At 29.7% G+C, this 18525-nt stretch overlaps 1 protein-coding gene across 3 annotated transcripts in view; it reads right to left on the bottom strand.

The window, feature by feature from the left end:
* LOC134724852 (zinc finger MIZ domain-containing protein 1-like) overlaps positions 1-18525 on the bottom strand; it is a 195838-nt gene that overhangs the window by 60940 nt on the left and 116373 nt on the right. The gene's annotated exons all lie outside the window — the stretch shown is intronic.

Below are 18525 nucleotides of genomic sequence, written 5' to 3'. Positions count from 1 at the left end.
CAAACATACTATGACTATGTTAATACCCAACATACTATAACAACATACAATGACCATGTTATTACCAAACATACTATGACTATGTGAATACCCAAAATACTATAACAACATACTATGACCATGTGATTACTGAACATACTATAAGCATGTGATTAACCAAAATACTATAACAACATACTATGACCATGTGATTACTGAACATACTATTAGCATGTGATTACGTAAAATACTATAACAACATACTATGACCATGTGATTACTGAACATACTATAAGCATGTGACTACCCAAAATACTATGACTATAAGATTACTAGTATAGAGTGGCCTAATGTGATTACTTCCACTAATTATATTTTACTTTATTGGTTTCAAATAAAATATATGTTGAAATTCAGCATCAATTAATTGCACTCTTATGTCTGATTGCAACGACACAATAAAAAAAATTATCCCTTAATTAGCAGATACAAATTTAGATAAATGATGTTTTATTGTAAAAAAAATACTATTTTAGGTAAAATCATGACAACTTTTACCTCTGTGTTACCACCTACAGAACTAAACTGGCAGCAAAACTGATGACGTTAATTGAACTCGATGATCAATCGTTAGAAATTAATAGTTAAAAATAAACTTTGTCATATAATACTGTAGGTGTTCATCAATACAATCATAGAAAATTCAATCACAGCTTAAAATGTCACTACTGGTCATTAAACTAATTTTTTTACAATTGCGCATTCTCACAGAATTAGCTTTCGTAAAATATCAATTTTTGCTTGCACTGTCGTTAGTGATTTATAGTATATAATTGAGATATTTTGTCAGGTTATTTAAAACATATTAGTTTCTGATGGTTTGTTCAATTATTTTAATTGAAAATTAATTGTGTATACCTGAATTGTCAGAATGATATTACCATATAATTGATCGAATAACAATTAATTTTAAACTTTTATATGTTTTTTATTTTACTTTTACAGCAACATGCTTGTATGATTTTTTTTTTAAATATTTTGAAAATAGTGTTACACAATTTAAATGTAATACAAAATACATTATCTATGTATGTTATTTTTACAACATATTTATTTCTCTGTACACTTGCTTCAGCCGCACATTATCTCATAATATATCTAGAATGTTAAATACAACTTTTTTATGCCAAATTGTCTGCAATCTTTTAAAGTTTCTATAACTCAATTACAAACGAAATCCATTTATGAATAATTTCAATCAGTTTAAGATATCTTAAGTTACTTCTAAGTGACATTTTTAGCATGGACAGACAAATTTGGGAAGCAAATACATGATATATTGGTTGTTTATATTGTTCCTGTCATTATTTATGGTAAATAGCAAGAGTTTGTTGTTGCAGACGACACATTACTAAGTGGGTAATTGTGGGTAATTTTTATTGACAAAGATAATATGTTGAATATCATAGAGAGTCTGATGAAATTGGGCCACTCTGCAGTAGATATAAATAATTATTTATGTCAAGATTTGTTATAGCAATGCATACTTTGCAATTGAGGTTCACCACAGGAATATCTTGTTAAGCTGAGGTACTGTAAAGGGTAAAAATCTTTAAATGAAAAAGCGTTTTTGAAACTAAATAATATGCAAGAATGAGACAGATGAAAGACATATTATTCTAAGTAGACATGTCCCTAATGTACAATTAAAGAATTTCATAAAATTCAAAGATCATGCTAGCTCTAAGGGATAGCTATTGTTTTCCATGATTGAACAGACAGAAACATTGGCTTTGAGTTACCATTAAATGCCTGGTCCTGTCCAGGTATAAAAGTTGCTACCTTTTCTAAAAAAATAGCCTTGAAAAGTATATGTATAATTGAAATGCAAGAACATAGTTTTGAACAAGTTGTGTCTCATTTTAGATTACTGACAACAAAGAGGCTTATCATTATTTTTTGCATTTGATCACATGCATTAGATGTAGAATTGAATAAATTGCCACGAAAAGGGAAAAACTTTCCAATTATTCAGATTTTCTTGTCATAAATTAACATAGTACAAAAAGCAAAGTCACTACTTTCAATTTAATTAAATCTTTAAAATTTTTATGATTTCACACCGTTATCAGATTTCTTTTGAATTTAAATGTCAAGATTAAGAAAGGTCATTCTCTAAGAGTATAAGATACATTATTTGATGTTTTCTCGTGACGCAAAATAAAACTATTTAAATTTGCTCTAAGTAATGCTCTGAATATTATGTTATTTGTCCCGCGACAATAAATTTATTTCTTATGCACATTATCTATCTATTCATCAGCGACAAATTTATAATTCTCGATCAATTTGATACAATTTAGGTTCAACCGTCATCCTCATGTTCCAAAGGTTTCATTTTATAGCAAATCCTGTCATGCAGTAACAGAAAATGCACAACAGCAACTAACCGCTTTTGTGTAAATCAATTTAAATCAATTCGAGATTTTTCCGCTAAGCTACTCTAAAGATGTTTTCATTTCCGTCATTATAAATACAATACTTTTGATGTGAACTAACCACTGAGAAAACTACGCATTTACTCTATTAAGTAGACAATTATTACAAGAATAATCGTTTCTCTATCAAATGTGATCGGTATGGAAATAGTAATGACAGTCAGAACAAAAAACCTTCTCGCCAAAAAATACAATAGCAATAGCACAAACAAGAAATTGTTATACCACCCTCTTACTCTCCAGCGGGTTTGAAAATAAATGCTATTGAATTAAACAAATCATTTTTAAGCAGCATCAATTCAAACATGTCTGCTGATTTAAATCAAAGTTTAAAAAAAAGGAAAAAAGTCAAAAGTAAACAAGGATAATAATGAACAATTAAATTCCATGATATAGGAAGATGTGGTGTGAGTGCCAATGAGACAACTCTCCATCCAAATAACAATTTAAAAATTAAACCATTATAGGTTAAAGTACGGCCTTCAACGTCTGAAGAAAAGTAGATAAAATTTTTGTCATAAATTGTCATTGAAAAAGTATGTCATTTATGATGAAATAATAAATCATGAACTGATTAAAACCAAACTATCAATTTCCTGTGAACAATGAATTAATTTGAATAGATCATGTTTATATTATTCCTGTAAATAATTAGGTTAATGGATTGATGTGCTCATTACAAAACAACAATTAAAGTAAATTTGTTGCTGAGTTTCATCTTGCATCCTTGTTCAAAAATGTGTTAAGTTTCTAAGAAAGGTCTGTTTTCACTGCTTTTTTACAATTAGTTGTTTGCAGCAATTCAAGTGCTCCCTATGTTGGTAGGCTGTGAAGTGACAAGCATAATCAGCTCAAAAAACAAATTCTATGTTTATATCACCCTCGGTTTGTTTATAACCACTTTAAAATTTTCATTTACATGTAACCATTAAGATTTGACATTAAGACTATGTCTTTCTGTACTCTTAAGAATAAACCTGCTTCAGTTGTTTATATTGGACTGAAATTAACTTAATATTACGAGTCATTCCAATATCTGTTTTTAGCTCCGGCTTTAAGAGCAACTGCAGGAAGTAATTGAAATTTAACGCCTTTTAAAACAAGATTAACTTAAGCATTGTTTCTTTTAATTTAATTTTGATCCTAGGCTCAATATTTATCAGCAGAATCAATCCACTTTAGATATGGTAATAAAATTCTAACTTAATATTGATTTCTTCATGCTTTAATAACAGATGAAAAAATGTGATTTTTTTTTCTTCGTTGATGAAAGTTTACAAAATGTGCTGTGTCTCTATTAACTCAGAAATCAATACAATTCTATGAATTACTTTGCTCAATAGAAAGGACAAAAACAATTACATGATAATGGATTTAGGAAAAATGGTCTGATGTTGACTAAATTCTGATAAGTCAATAAATCGTCTATCTCAAGTGAAAAGTAAAAATAAAAATCACAATTAAAACGACAAGTATCATATAAAAACATTGCACTGTGATTCTGATGAGCAAGTGTCTCTTTATAAAACTTATAAAAAAGACAGAATAAGAAAAAAAAAATAAAGGACAGAGAAGGAAAGAAAAGAAATAAGGAAAAAAAAACAAAAACAAAAAGGAAAGAAAAAAAAAAAACAGAAAGGAAAAGAAAAGAAAACAAGAAAGAAAGAAAAAAAGGGAAAAAGATAGAAAGAAAGAAAGAAAAAGTAATAAAAACCACATAAATCCTCAATTGATTCTAATGAGCAAGGGTCTCTTCTAAAACTTATAAATGACAGAAAAGGAAAGAAAGAAAGAAAGAAAGAAAAGAAAGAAAAGAAAATCCCTTGAACGGTTAATTACAACAGAATAAAAACAAACTTCATCAAAAGAATCTTTAATCTTTCAACAAACAAGACAAATGTATATTTCATCCAAGGGTTAAATTACTTCAATCTTTCATTGATTTAAATAAAAAAAGATATTTAAATCCTCCACACAAGTCTTAATTGACATCAATTGATGTTTAATGCACAGTCAATAAAGTCAGCCATCAGTGGAAAATGTATTCCCGTAACTTTTTTTCAACAAAAAAAATCGGATAATCAATTACGTAAATCACAGCTATAAAACACACCACCTCCCAACTGTAAATAAACCATCATTAAAACCATACAAGTCCATGTTTATTTCTTTCAAATTAAATGCTAAACAGATTTATCAAATTTCCCCCGCCAGTGACCCCAGATAATGATAACTGGTAATCGCTCCACAGAACAAACTTGGATAGCTGACAAGCACAATCAAATTAGATCAAGTTCCAACTCAGGAGAGCTATTTTCCACACAATCATATCACAGTAATAAACAATCAATAAAACATCATGTCTGAGTTATCTTCCTTGCACTACCAAGTGCCCTCAGCTGTCAATCAAAAACCATAAAGTTTTCTCAACAGTTTAAATAAAGTGTAAAGGATCAAAGAAAAAAAACAGCAGAGTGAAATTTTCTTACAATTTTTTTAATAAAACAATTAAGATATGTAATCAGTAAAATTTTTAATTAGTTCAATTCTTAAACAAAAATTCTTCACTGTGCTAAGTTCCTGTGTGGTACCTCTCTTGTTTTATATGCATTTCACAGCTTTCTGAATCTAATTACAACATAATGGGTGAGGATGAGATTTGTTAGTGTACACATATCTTAACTTGTCTGTCAACAATCTTGTTCTGTTTCCCTTGCTGGGTTCCCTGTCAGATTAAGTCTTAATATTAGTAGTTTACAACAGGATTGCTGGGAGATATAACATTTTGGCACAACCCCTGTCAGCAGGTTCCACTACTTTGTTAGCATGAATTAAATGTGTATCTAGCTTCCCCATAGATGCAGAGTTATGAAGTTTTATTGAGCAGGTTAAATAAATATGAGGGTAGCAATGAGAGGTACTTCAAAAATTTACAATTAAAAGCTTAATTATGATTTTATACGGAACTTGCAATATTTTTACCGCTTTACCTAAAAAGATCTCTCATTTTGAGATTTTAATCTGATATCTAAATATTCAGTAGATTTTGTTCGATATGTGAGATGCCAACAAATTTGGACTTTTATGTACATCTTTTGAATGAATTCCTAAATGCTATGTTTATGCTATGCCAAGAAGTTTTAAAAAATTAGTTGAGCTATTGTTGCTTTTATGGTTTTTCCACTTTCAAGTTTATGCCAATATAATGATTTGGCAAAGTTGCACAGATTTGTTTTTATTTGTAATAAACACGGGAAAAGTAATTATTTAACTTGACAAGAAGCTGAAAGAATATGTCTGTTGCTATTTTATTGCAATTTCTGTCATCATGTATTTTATTCTGCTACCAACACATACCAGGAGTTCTAAACATCAATAACACTTTCATATCAATTTGTTTAATCTGTGCATTATCTACTCTTGTTCAACATCCTGGTCTTTTATCTTCTGCTACATATCAAATCAAGCAAATGTTTATTATACACAGATAAAATGATGTAATCTATTTCAAGCTAGTGTAAAGAATTTATGATCATTGTCCAATTAGTAGACACAGAAAATAAAGATGGTATGATTTTGTGTAACTTATTAAATTTGAAATCAATTCTAAGCACATTAGTGAGATTACTCATTTTATCAACAACTGTCCTTAGAAATTGCCCTTTAACCTTGACATGCAGAAATGATCATATTAAATCTTAGAGTCATGTGATGATGTATTTCATATGAACTGGTACTAACTGGTGCTGACAATTCGATTTAGTAAACAAATTACCATAATTATCAAATGACCCCTATTTCAAGGTCAAGAATCAAGATCATCATCATATTGGTGTTATAGAGACAGAATCATAATCAACCTAGGAAAAAGGATTTTTTTTTATAATAATTTTCAAGGTCTGAGACACAGAGGTCAAGGTCTTAAAGAAAATCTTTGTCTTTTGTTGACAAAAGTGTTGACCTTGACCTTTGGACTGGAAAATCCATGATGAAGAAGAGGCTACTCAGAGACAGTATAAAGAACTGACAGACAAATGTAACAAAGTACAGTAGCACAAACAGATATGTACTAATTAAGCTAAATAGCGAAAGGGTTGGTGATAAATGTTTTTTGTTAAAAAAAGTCCTCATAGTCAAAACAGCAGATAAGTACTGCAGACTTCATAACATAGACATATCATATAACTTAAATTTATTTGTAAAAAGATAATTACATAAGTAAGATGTATGAACTCTTATCGACAACAGGTAAAACTGCTATTGACTACAATAATCTACTGCAGTAATCAATTATGGCGGGGAAATCAAGCACTTTATTAGCAGAAGACACAGAGTGTAACATTATTTTATATTAACCAGTGTTGGTGGCCTACAGGATTTCCGTGTTTTCTAAGCAGTTCATTTCTACTCAATCAATAAATAATAAGAAATGGTAATTGACATTGTTGGTAACATTCTGATATTTTTATCCCATAATGGCTGAGGAAGTTCAATGAACAATTTAATATTTTTGTCTATAGATCAGTGAGGTAATAAATGGGGACACATGAAATAACTTTAGTAGTAATTTTTATAGAATTGAATTGTTTTTACGCTTTGACAATAAATAACTTTGAATTATTGATAACATTACATAATGAAAAAAGATAATCTTTTTTTTTAAACATTGTCATATTATATTCATCACAAATGTGCAAAGTTTGCACTATTTATGATATTCTAACATGAAATCAATTTGTTAGATTTATCAACCAGGAAGTCATAATTCCCAAGATGGAGAAACTAGTGAGCAAGATGTACTCCATATGATTTCTGTTTTTTTCTAAACTAATCAAAAGTTTGGACAAGATTTAAATACCATTGAAGATTGAAGAGATTAGAGAGGGATGAAATTGAGAATGGAAATAGGGAATGCTTCAAAGACAACAACCAAACCACAAAGAGCAGAAAAAGGCCAACGACCACCAATACATATTATCGCTCATCCTGGCTGACCCAGCCGCTTGAACTTTTGATGCATACAACAATGACTTTTCAATAGTGGCGTCAGATATTTTGTTTTATGAAGTCAACATTATACAGATATCCAGTAATGGCGGACAAATAGCGATAAGGAGTATGGGTCTTCAACACAGTGAGAAAATCCTGCACCTGATTTTGGCTGTTTAACACTCAGTGGCATTGGTAGATTATGCTTGTCCTTGAGTTCTAGGGTTTGTATTCACTGTAATCTTGCAAACAAATCCTTAAAATTCTGGCTCAGCTTGTGAGTATAGAGCAAATCAGAGATCATATTCCTATCAGTCTCATGTTCTCTCTGTGAAACTGGATATCATCCATCCAAATGGTAGATTGGTTGACTGCTTAATTTCCAGTGGCAAAAATTTCATGCATTTTCAGGGTGACAATAAATCACCAATACAGACAATCAGTTAGGTCCTGTAATAGATTTGTCGAAGATAAAGGTCGTGAAAATTTAGACTGCCACTGGCATATGAGAGTGTATATTGATATGGACATAAACTTTGCCTTGCAACAGGCATTCGACAGACCACCCTAAAAAATATCCAATCAGTAGATATTTTGTAAATCTTTCTTCATTTCAGATATAATCTTATAATGTATTATTTCATTTACAATGATGGCCATCTTTGATTTGATTTCATCCTTTCTTAATGATATTGTACGAGTGATATATGGTATTAAAAGCTTGTGAAAAACCAATAAAGATTAATTGAAATAAATACCAAAACTGATTGTCTCCTGCGAGACTAAAACCTAGTGAGATCTTCTTTAATGGAGTGAATAAAACCATATTTAGAATACCATTTTGCCAGTAATTGTAAATTTGAAGGTCATTCTCCTGGGAGTTAAACATGACAATCAAATTCTTCATATCACAATCTTCATTAACTTTAATCAATAACAAGCTCTATTACAATTCTATGTCTAACAACCACAAAAATCACCATACACTGCAATCTACTCAATAAATTCTTATAAACGTAGTAATCCTCTACTACAATAATATGGCAAATCAAACAACAACACTTGGATTTCTGTAAACAAAATGTCAGACTTAAACCTTAGGAAATAGCTTTACAACTTTACAATTGACAGACACTGGGGAAGTCATCAATGGTTTAATCAGTCAATCACACTGAGGCTCAGATCAATATCGTAATAATATCACTTATTTTGACACAATACATTATTATGTAGATGGTTTTCATTGTTATAAACGTTCCCTGTTCAATATATTGATATTCAATTTAATTTACAATAAGTAAACAAATGTATGTCGTTATTTTCATCAGATTGATTGATTGTTGTTTGGTTAATGTCAAGTGGCAAATATTTCATGCAAATTCAGGAAAAGTATTTGAATGAGAGGCTCTTTAATTATTTAATACTTTTATTCAAAATTCAAGTGTAACAATAATTAATATGAAAAATCCTAAATAAAAGATAGCAAATTGGGAAAGTTAATTTGGTTTAAACCAAATTTCGGAAAGAAATTTCATAACTGTTGAAATATGTAGAGCTGAATACAATTTTTTTAAAAGTTTCTACTAAGTACTCTATTTTGATAATGATCAGTCGTAGTTTTTTTATTCCATCAGTCAGGATGCATATCCATAGCCAAGGGGGGGGGGGGGGGGATTCGTCTAAGGGGGGTTCAGACAAACCCCCCCCCCCCCCTTGAAAACAAAAAAGCACTGTTAGAATCTACATTATGTTCGAATTGTGACTGTTTAAATTGAGTTTGTGAGTCCACATACCCCCCACCCCCCTTGTAAATTCCTGGCTAGGGGCCAGGATGTATATGTCTTTATCATATCTGAATATTATAATGGAATTTGACTGAATGGAGTAGACACAGTCAAAGTCTATATGTTCTAAAACCTCAATCTAATTGCAGTTTTATTAATTTTCGTAACCAATCTAATAAAAAAAATATTCATGTTATTGTCTGAAGACTTCTGAGGCAGAAATGAAAAATAATGCTTTACTATTCGGACTTGTCCTATGGCAGCCAGACAAGTTAATATAGGATAATGTCTTTTTCTAATCAAATCGTGTAAATTTCATTACGTGAAAAAAAATAACTCGGTATTCAGCTTCTAATCCTGTTGTCTACTTTCTTATAACCGTAAGTAACAAAACAGAAAGTGAATAAGCGATGAAAAACACCTTATTTTGTAAATAACCGATGTTCTAAAACCCAGCTAATCAGGTTTATGACCCCACTGTACACTACAACCAACAAAGGAATCACAACAATATTTACAAGATTTAATCAATCAATCACTTTTAATGAGGATAACTGAGATCAATACGAGAGATACTACACTGCCGGCAATTCTGTAAGCTTGATTATTGAAAATGCTTTTTCTTTAATTTCGTTTATTTGTCACTGTATGGACAATAAAGAAGAAAATCGGAAAGCCATAGAGAGTAGCAATTCTGTCTTCCTGGCAATCACGCTTAATAAGTTTTGATGTAAGTGGTTTCCAACAGAATGCCGATGACGACCAGTTTATGATATACACCATAAGATCAGTTATAACGCAATGTTTTACCATTGATCCTATATATGTTTAATACCTCTTGAGTATACAGGGTAATCTTTACAAAATGCTCCATCATTCATCATCATTCGGACTATTTTCTGTGATATAAATTCACATTTGTCGCTAGGGATTTTCAAAAGAAATATTTGTTTTACATAAAAGGCATATTAGCTTCGTTGTTGTGAAGTAAAAGGTTACGAAGTATGGGAATTATATGTATTTATGAAACTAAGCAGAAATCTTGATTGAAGAGTACATTATTGTCAAAAATAACATTTAATGTCAAAATGATATCATTATTAGCTGAAAAAAAAATAAAACATGAACATGAACATGTCTGTTTTAAGATTACTTTATTGGATAGTTTCATCAGCTTATTTTTTTTGCGGAAGTCTACATGACTGCAATTAAAAAATCATAGATTTAATAAACTAACACCCTACCATGTAGACTGACTGTTGCAAAAACATTTCAAAGCTGTATAGACGTGGGTTTCTTGAAATGATGTTTTTTTCACATGTAAGAACAAACCATAAATGGTGAAATGATGGCAAAATACTAAAAGATGTCAAATAGGTGACATTAAACCATAATTAATCAATTATGCAACCCAAAATTAGATCGAGCGTTGTTTGCATCACTTCTAGTAGGGGCAATTATTTTAAGCATATTCTGTAGAATTCGGTGAAAAACTACCTTTTACCGTACTAAAACATGAATCTGAGTGGATGGATTGAGGGACACTTAGTCCGTACACATCCTGCCCAGTACTATGGTAGGCAGGGCATAAAAAATGTCATACAACTTGTAAAACATATCAGTTTCAAAATATATGTAAAGTTAATCAATTTACATTTAAATAGATTATCAAAGAGTTATGCCCCTTGATAATCACTAAATAAACTTCAATCAGAGAGATTTTCTAAATATTTTGGTTGGCAATAATACAGAAAATAAGAATCTTCATTGCAGACAGTGACTTCATAATTTACCATCTATCAAGTTAAACTGTCAAGATCTATTTATCTCCAAATACTGTTTCTACATTTGTTATAATTTAAACAAACAAACTGTCTGCCAACCCTATGATCATCAAAGAAACTGCCAAAAATAAAATAATAAAAATGATACAAGGTTGTGCAAAATGTTATTAGATGTATTGACTCTTTGTATAATGCAACAAAAATGTAAAACTAAAGATTTGAAGTATTAATTGATACAAAAAGACTTTTCAGACAGTCATGTTATGCCCATATATTTTTGGCACTTATCCTAATAAGTTGGAAAAGAAAGGTAAAGGTATAATAAAATTGAGAATGGAAATAGGGAAGGTGTCAAAGAGACAACTGAATCTGACCAAAAAGCAGATGACACAAAATGATTATGTAAAAAGACCAAAAGAAAAAGAACAGCTCCTTAATATCCATGTTCTTCATCTCAACGTATCAGGGAGACTTTTAACATGGACATATTCATTTGCGCTTTCATTTCAAAATGTTACATTTCAAGCTAAATTACGACAAAATACCAGAAAAAGTAAGATGTTGATTTTTTTCTTGATTCATTCCTGTATGTAAGAGAATCTAATCAGGAAAAAAACCCAATTTAGCATCTAACTGGGTTACTGGATCAATGGTTCTATTTTGTCATACCCATGTGAGTGATGTGACAGGCATATGCAAGTGACTGTCTTATGCTAGTGACATAATTTGATATTTGTAAGCATCAACCTATATTTTGCACTTTTTCAACATATTTTATTATATTTGTCTAAAATAGCATCTTACAATAATATAAAATGTTTACATTGACAGGATCAATATCAACCAAACTTTAACAACATTAAAGATTTCACAGATCAGATACACAGTTTATTGTGTAGGGACAAAATCAAGTGAAGCGCCAACAATAAATTTAAGTATTAAATTTTTCATTTTGAAAAGTTTAATATGCTAATCAATACGATACTACATCCTTACAAATTCTCTAAGTAGTCAAGAATTCAATAGATTTAAACTTTGGACTGGTTTTTTTTTGTGTTTCAATTTAAATTTGAGAACTTGTCGTAATGTAGAAAGTTTTGATAACTCTTTGTTACAAAATCTATTGGAAAATATATACATCACGCTCTCAATGTAATTCATACAATGCACCAGAAAGTTACGATCATATAAATGAGGTGTTAGTATTAGCGGTAAAAACCAAATTTAGAAACTAATTAAAATATGTTCTAATTCATGAGATTTCAATTTCTTTACAATTCATTTAAGGCACTGTTATTAGACAAAGTTTACTTAAAATGCAGATAAGTATAGGTATTAAAAAGAGCATGATTTTAATTTCTTTGCTTAATCAGATTGGAGCGTAAAGGTTATATCCTATGATCGATTATCTCCCTTTGAAAGCTTGAAGATGCTAATAAATGATTATGTTTTTGATTATCTAGATAAAAATTGAAGTACTGAGTTAGACCTTCTTAAAATAATTTGAATTTTTTATTTTCTTTTATCAATTTCTATAACTTAATCTTTAGTAATCATTGTAATGCATGAATAAATTTAGAGATGGAAAGTAAATCAAAATTCTATTTTTCAGTTTTTTTAGTTATATCAATAGAATTGATTACAAATTAGTTTGAAAACTTCCAATTATAACAGATCAAAAGTTATCACTTTTTCTTGGGCCAATTAGCAAATTTCTGGTGTAAGAAAGATAACTTAAATAAAAAGTTAAAATTAAAGTTTTTATTAGCAAAGAAAGATAACTCTTACAAGAATCTGGCAATTTAATCTTGTTTCATACATTTAAAAAAATATAAAAAATGACAACATTTTATAAATAAAAGTTTTAAATAAGTTATGTAACAATGTAAACTAGCTTTACCAGGCTTAATCCTACTGGTGTATATTACTCAAAACCTATCGAATGTCGTTAAAACAAACTTTTTTTGAACCAAAACTGTCAATCAAATTTTTATATTTTTTAGAGCAGACAAAAGTCTGTAAAATTTCCTGTGAAAATCTCAATGAAAACATCTTAAGAATTTAGAACATATATCTTTTAAACTGAATAACCTATTACATAAAGTATAATTTCACCACCTGCAAGATGAACATTGGTTTTCATTGTAAGGTTAAAGGTCATACTTCAGCACACATCAGTGAAGTTCTAGAGTGATCATGTAGTCCCTTGATGACCTGAATTTTATGATTAAGTGATTCTCAGGTAAAAGTCAAGACAATACCATATCAGTTAAAAGGTAAAACAGGCAGAAAGGTGATCATCGCTAATATTTCAATTACAAGTTAAAAAGAATATAAACCTCTCTATTTTCGTGTTATTTAGATACAGATGAAATATTAGATGCTGAACAGTGGGGACATGTCAACTAGATCAGACCGGATGTAACAAAAAGAAGACATAATACTTTAAATTAGATTGATTGCTTGTTACATGCTTAACACCAATTTTCAAATGTCTCTTTCCATATAATGAAAAATACAATAAAAGGGTAGTGTTCTGCAAAGTTTTCCCACCAGATTGAAAAGTACAAAATTTAGACTGCCACTGGAACAAAATAGGGCCAGACTTGTCCTACCATTCTTAGAAAATATTTTTTTTTTTTTTTTTTTTTTAAATTAATACACATTTAAAGAATTTGTGAGTTATCAGGGGAAATAACTCTCTTAGAAATTATATTGAACAAATGATTTATTTAATGTCTTGTTTAGTGGCAATCACACTTTGTCTCCCCTTTAAAACATAATCTATTACAAATATGTCAAAGAAAATATTTATTTTTTTATTTATCTCTTTACTTTTATATGAGCTAAATTTTGAAAACAAAATAAAAGAATAATGTGAGAAAAGTTATGATCTTTAAATTACGTTCTTTCTTTCTGTTAAAACCCAGTTTGAAAAGCTAACAGGATTTGTTATCTGGTAGAAAAAAATTGAACTGTAAGCAGTTTTTTTTATGAAAACTAAATATTCTACATTGTATTATAAACTTTGGTAACTTTTTTTTACATAATGCACCTCGTATTTTATTACCTAATTACCAGGGCCATCAGATAATTCTAGGCAATCAAGATAAGCAACTGCTTGTTTGTTTCAATTTGTTAAATTTATGACAAATTTTATAGCTTTCTGACTGAAATAAATGTAAAATGTATGTAAATTCTAATGAAGTGTCAACTTTGACCTTGTTCTGTCTTAATTACATAATAATTATGTTATAATCGTGTCATTACAAAATGTTAAGAATCACCTCTACAACATGACAGGTGTCAACAGAATTGTGTTATTTGTATGTTTTAACAAGTATATCCTTACATTTATTTTTTTGATTAAGATACAAATAAGCTTGTTAATTTATTGTTGACAAGTTTTATGCTAGATTATCTGTGTGAGCATACAGTTGGTGCATTTGTACTAAAATGTTTTTTTCTTTTCAGGATTAAAAAGCTCTACACCTCCAACACATTAAAAACACTTTGTGATATGAGCCTTGTGCATTTTCAGCATCAGCTATAATGTCTAAATAATGTTGTTCTGTTCTTAATAGTGTTGTCCTATTCTCAAAAGTTGTTCTGTTATAAATAATGTTGTTCTGTTCTCAAATGTGTTGTTGTATTCTAATTTATAATAATAGTGTTATTCTTTTCTAAATAGTGTTGTTCTATTCTTATAGTGTTTTTCTGTTCTAAATGAAAAAAAATCTGTTAAGAGTGTTGTTCAATTCTAAATAGTGTTGTTCTGTTCTAAATAGTGTTTATCTGTTCTAATAGTGTTGTTCTGTTTTAAATATTGGTGTTTGGGTCTATATAGTGTTGTTCTGTTTGAATTAGTGTTGATCTATTTCAAATAGCGTTGTTCTGAGCTCAAAAGTGTTGTTCTCTTTTAAATGGTGTTGTTCTATTCTAAATAGTGTTGTTTTGTTCTAAATAGTGTTGTTTTGTTCTAATAGTGTTGTTCTGTTCTAAATGGTGTTGTTCTGTTCTAAATAGTGTTGTTCTGTTCTAAATAGTGTTGCTTTGTTCTAAATGATGTTGTCCTAGTCTAAATTGTGTTTTGTTGTCCTATTCTAAATAGTGTTGTCTTGTTTTAAATAGTGTTGTTCTGCTCTCAAAAGTGTTGTTCTAGTCTCCCTATCCATCTTCATACTACACAATTTTCTTCATTATTGTGAAAATAGTAAATAGCAGGCTTTCTAAAGCAGCCATCATAGAAAAAAACCTTGACTCTATTTCAGAATTATTTCAAGCTTAATTAGACTGATGGGTAATTTAATGTTTATGAGTAATTCTTTTATGAGAAATATATGAAGAAATGAAACAAATATGCAAGCTGTTGAACATATAAAAAAACCTAAATGACCAGACATTTGTGTGAGTCAATGTCTATATAACTATGACATTAACACACTTTGCAACCTTTTACATTTTTATTTGCCCTCAGAATTAAAATTATTCTGTGATCTTACATGAAATTAAGCGTAAGAATGATATTGATCAGGTTGTTTGAGATAATGCCATTGATAGATAGAATTGAATGTTAATTTCACCAAATTGACAAATGACATTTAGAGAATGGAATTAATTCTGTTTTAGATGTTACTCCTACTCCCCTATTAATAGAACTTGCCCAGATTTTTCAAATATAAGGCTTGGCCCATAATAGGTTATAGTCTTAATGAAAATAACATAATTTAGTTGCAATCCCTTAACCATCATTTGTCCTTTTAAATTTCATAAATGAAACATTTGAGATTGTTCCTAAATATCACCAATCTATTATATAATATAATTACATAAAGAAGTTCCTGTATAATCAGACATTTGAACCAAATGAGGCAGATAATATAATTGAGCACAATTACCCAACACTTCAGATAGTTATTTGACAGAGCTCAACAAACATAGAGAAATTGATTTTTGTTCAGTTAGAAGGCAGAATGTTTTGATTAATATTTCATACAGAAATATCCTAAACGATGACAAAACCTATCAATATTTGAAGGTGAAACGAGTAGAAACAATATTGGATTTAATAATAAAGTAATGTTTTTTTTCCATATGAAGTGTTTTTGTGACAGAATTTCTAGTAATAACTAGTATAATTTATGTTTAATATATTTTAATTCCTTGTCATGGTTAATTAAAGTAATTAAATTAATAATTTTAAAATTGTCATTTATTACTGAAATAAGATATAGTACCTATTAATGCAGATCATCTCTCCTCATTGGGGGATTTCCATAGACAAAAAAAAACGTAGCAATACCTTAAAACTCAAATATTTATGATATAGCATCTGCAAAATTTCCAGGCAAAAATTCTTATGCAATGTGCAAATAAAATTGAGAATGGAAATGGGGAATTTGTCAGAGACAACAATTCGACCAAAGAGCAGATAACAGTTAACAAGTGGTAAATCTAAATTTTCCTATTTACATTTATCAAATTTTACAAGAAGTTTCAACAACCAGTTGATCAAGTTTTTTTACAACTTTTCTACTATTCCAGGAATTTAGATAGATTGATTGGTTCTTGGTGTTTAACGCCACATTTGGCTATATCTTAGCAGCTAGAGAATCACTTCCTTTCATAAGGAAAACTGGCAATCCTAGTCAATCAGCAATTGGCATGATTGTCACCATATATTGACCTCTCAACATTTTTTAGCTGTCATCAGGTTGCTGTCTCATTGGGGGAATACCCCATATCTACTTTTATTTGTATGTATGCACCAAACAGGAAGAAGATGGAGAAGGGATCAGAAACCTGTCAAACGAAAACAGCTTATCCAGATTAAAAATTGTAACAAAATATAAAGTATCAACAATCTTTAGTTGCTGAGAAAAATAAAATAGAAACTTGACGTAGATAGACAGAGAGAAGAAAGAATACTGGCAGGAATTGGTAAACAGCTTTACCCCTCCAGTGGAGCTTGGGTAAAAGAAAATGGCGGGTGTTAGATCATTATCAGTCTATGACTTCAAATTAATTGCTTCACTTTCCAATAACTGTAGCAGAGATGTAACAAAAAAAATCTCCGCAGGTGATGTAAAGAGTTATGTAATGGACAAGAAAATCGTTATTTGTCACAGGTAAATAGAAATTTGTAATAGGTGTGTTCTATAAATTCCTGCCATTACAAGCAACACATCCCCAATAAATCTATTAAACTTTTGATTATTAGAGAATCATGACGAGTACATTCAAGTAATTTACGTCAATAGGTAAAAACTGCGATGTAACACCTTTTGATTCATTTTGCGCGTTGGAGACTTTCAAGTTTAAAATACATGAAGAGTTATCATTAGGTTTAAATCTACCTTAAAATGACTTATCTTTTAAGCATTGTTTGCTTACCACTGATCTTGAGAGGGTTTCAAACGAGGGGCTGCTGAGAACAATTTGTCAGAATCGTGTCCTTTTTTTTTTGAAAGCGAGAAATAGACATTTTAACTAAATTAGATTTTGAAATCTATAAGATATTTTACACTTTTGTCATTTAAGAACGCATTAAAAAAAATCTTTTTACAATTGTGAATATTTATTGTATTACATGATATCCCGTTGCGACTCCCTCTTACATCATGATTTAAATGCCTTTTTACACTTAACTTAATACAAGATAAAATATCGAAGGGTGACAAAACATTTTAACTTCAATTTTCTTTCTCTTTGTAAACCGTTACAGAAAATATTTGCTTTGTTAAGAATCTGTTAAGATGTGTACACTGTTTATAGCTACATATACAATTACATAGTCAATATATGATACATTCACGGTAAATTACGACTAAAACTGAGAATAGAGACTTAACTTTAATTTCAAATAATGATACCGCAATGTGAAATTTGATAAATAAAAGTTCTTTAATTGTATATTTTCTTTCACACCAACAAATAGGAAAACATAAAATTTTGCACTTTTGAGCAAGAATTGTTTTTCACAAATGATTCATATTCAAATTTCAGTTTTTAGTGTAACCTTAATAAAATTGATTAGTTTTGAACTACCCAGTAGGTTAAGAATTTCATCCTTAATTTTATTTCTATTCTTTGATTACCGACTCTTGATACTTTGGTAAGTTGATAAACTTGATCCATTCTTGAAATGGTAAGTTGATAAACTTGATCCTTTCTTGAAATGGTAAGTTGATAAACTTGATCCATTCTTGAAAAGGTTAGTTGATAAACTTGATCCATTCTTAAAATGGTAAGTTGATAAACTTGATCCATTCAGATTCTTGAAATTTTAGTTTGAAACAGATTTTTCTCCAATCTGCAATAAAGTTATTGCAAAGAACTTCTGGGGTACATCACAAATATATTTAAAGCAAAATAAACATGAATGTGTCCATAGTAACACAGATGCCCCACTTGCACTATCATTTTCTATGTTCAGTAGAATTTGAAATAAGGGTCAAAACTCTTATTTGGAATTCAAATTAGAGACCACAT

Source organism: Mytilus trossulus, chromosome 7 (assembly GCF_036588685.1).
Source record: "Mytilus trossulus isolate FHL-02 chromosome 7, PNRI_Mtr1.1.1.hap1, whole genome shotgun sequence".
NCBI lineage: Eukaryota > Metazoa > Mollusca > Bivalvia > Mytilida > Mytilidae > Mytilus > Mytilus trossulus.
The sequence above is the reverse complement of the archived record's forward strand: the minus strand, read 5'-3'. Positions and strand labels throughout refer to the sequence as shown.